Raw genomic sequence first — 2,820 nt, forward strand, 5'->3', positions numbered from 1 at the left:
CTCGCTTACAGAGTCGGCTCTAGTTCCCACACGGGGTAATTAATCCACAATCCTGAGCCAGCCATGAATGGCCCGACCATAGAAGAACCATCTCTCTCCACTAGAGCACTCCCTCCACCGGCTTCTGTAAATAGGTCACCTGCCTAGGGCCAGCCGGTGCGTGTGCGCACATATGTGTGTGCATGACGCACCGATGGGACTGCTTAAAAACAGAGCACATTTTTCTGCCAAATTTGCAGCACAGGTTAGTGTTGATGGTTGTTGCATGCTTTTCAGGTACCAAATGTCGCTGTGTAATGTTTTAACCCAAGGGCAGATAAAATGGCTAAAATTCAGGACAGGTACAGGGCATGCATTCAGTACAAATTCTGGTCTTTTGGATGCCTTGAGTTATTTGGCATCTCCCTTGCTGTTCATCATTTATTCTTTGAAACAATTTTCAAAGTCAATAGGCAATTACAAAAAGGCACACAGCAATTCTCTTGAATACGTCCAGCAAACATTTTTTCCTCCACAAATAACTACGAAACAGTAACTACAAAACAAAATTCCAATGGTCTATAAAATAGCAGCTAGTTGGTGCAGTAGTGTAGAGTAGATTAAGCAACATTTAATAAATATTTTACAGACTTTGAAGGAATTAGAAAGAGGAGCTGAACTGGCCTGAGCTTCTACAGTAATTTTCTTGGCAAATACTTCTGAGAAAAGCAGCTTACAAGAACGTGCATGCACTTTAACAATTTCTTCAGTAACTAAAGATTCAAGATAGATTCAACAAACAAAACTGCACATTTATGTTCAGTGGGCCTTTTTTCAAAGCCCCTTTGCCTCCCACTCTGTGAAGATCTGAGCAAGGTCACAGGCATCAAGAGAGGAACAGAGGCAAAGAGATGAGAAAGAAAAAGAGATTGTAAAAAGGGAGGGTGAGCTGACCTTAGAAGAGACTGGTCTAGAATAGGGCTACATAAACAATACAAATAAGATAGAAATCATGATATGGCTTGCTGCAATTACTATACCGCAAAATGGCTATGATTTAAATTAATAAAACAAGTATATATTATGTTTGCAGCAGTCTCAGGGGATTTAGCTTGCTTTATATTATTTTAATATAATAATAATTATTTTTGTTTATACAGTATTATTATATTGGCTTGAAGAGATTAAGGCATGCTAACTAATAAAACAGAACTGAAACCTCAGTAATTCATTTTTGGGTCAACACTTTAAAAACTCTTTCTATTGAAAGAAATGACTACAGTTCAGTTCTAATCACAATGGAAACATTTGTCAGAATAGAGTTGAGAGTACAAAACAAATAAATTACACTATGTGAGAACCCAGTGCCTGAGAAAAGCCACAGGAATTCCATGTTAACCTACATTTAAAGAAGAGAAAATGAGAGCTGAGGGCTGAAATGCACACGTGTGCTTAACCAGCAGCGGGTGAGTGGTTGTAGATTTTACACTTCCTCACAACATTTGCACTTCCAACATGAGTGTTTATGAACAGCAAAAACCTTTTATTTCTCTGCCTTTAGACACTGGATATAGATATGTTCTACACCAGTCATTTTCCACACCAACGCTGCAGGAAAATCTGTGGATTTTGCTAAATGAATTAAAAATGTTTTATATAAATAGTAGCAGACTCTACTATGCTTTTACATTTTATATAATCAAATTTGCCAAAATATTTCATAAAAAATAAACATGCCATTAGCAAATGTACTGTTCTGCTCATAAGTTTAAATAGCTCTTCCAAAAGTGTTAAGATGTTAACAATTTTAATGAAATATGAAGAAACAAAAAAGCTGGGGATGTAAATTTGTACCTACTTTAACTCATGGGAAACATGAAAACATATTAAGTTGCTTCAGAAGGACAGTCAGAATTTAGAAAAAAAAGAAGAAAAAAGAAAAGAAACTGTAGTCACTATTGGAAGGGGTTTGGATATGTCAGCTCAACCAGAGGTCCCTGGCTCAAATTTTTTAATTTGCTAATATTTTTTCAGAAGAAAGATAAACATGTATAGTAGGGATGTAACAATATTATCAATATCATGATATTGCGATATCAAAACTGTCTCTATATTATCTTGGTCACATGACAATATGAAATGATAAGTCTTCCAGAAAAAAAAAAAAAAGTGTAGTTCTTAAACTTAAGCCAGGTCTGTCTGGGTCACTGCGTTTAGAAAGGAGGAAGTGATGGAGACTATAGTGCGTGAACTTAACTTCTTATTCTAACATAAAAGGTCTTGTATTTTGGGCCATTATGATTTGGCACAGAATCAAACTAACTTCATCAAGTCTCTTTTCGCTGAAGCGTGCACTTCTCTCAGGTGATCAGCTTGTGATCCAATGTTTCTGCGCCTCAGAACAGCTCCGTTCAGAGGGGATAAATGCAGTGAACTCGTTTATTGCACATACAGTGATGGCAGTGACATAAATTTTGTGTTTTGCAAAGATTGCTGCTTCAGTAGTTTTAGATTATTTTTCCATATGTTTCCATGGTATATTGAAAACAATGATAAGTATATCATAATTTTATTGGCAAAAAAATATGAGTCGGTACTTATAGTGTTATAACCCTTGTTCTTCATAACCTCTGCAATTTGCTCTGGCATGCTGGATGTTAGCTTCTGGGCAAAATCCTGACTGATGGCGATCCATTCTTGCCATATTAGTTCTCGGAGTTGATCACAATTTGTGGGCCTCTACTTGTCAGACCACAGGTTCTCTATGTGATTGAGATCCGAGGAGTTGCCCTGGCCACAGATCAAAATTTCAATGTAATGATCTTTTACTTCTTTATCTGT

This window comes from Cyprinus carpio, chromosome B14, assembly GCF_018340385.1.
Source record: "Cyprinus carpio isolate SPL01 chromosome B14, ASM1834038v1, whole genome shotgun sequence".
Classification (NCBI taxonomy): domain Eukaryota; kingdom Metazoa; phylum Chordata; class Actinopteri; order Cypriniformes; family Cyprinidae; genus Cyprinus; species Cyprinus carpio.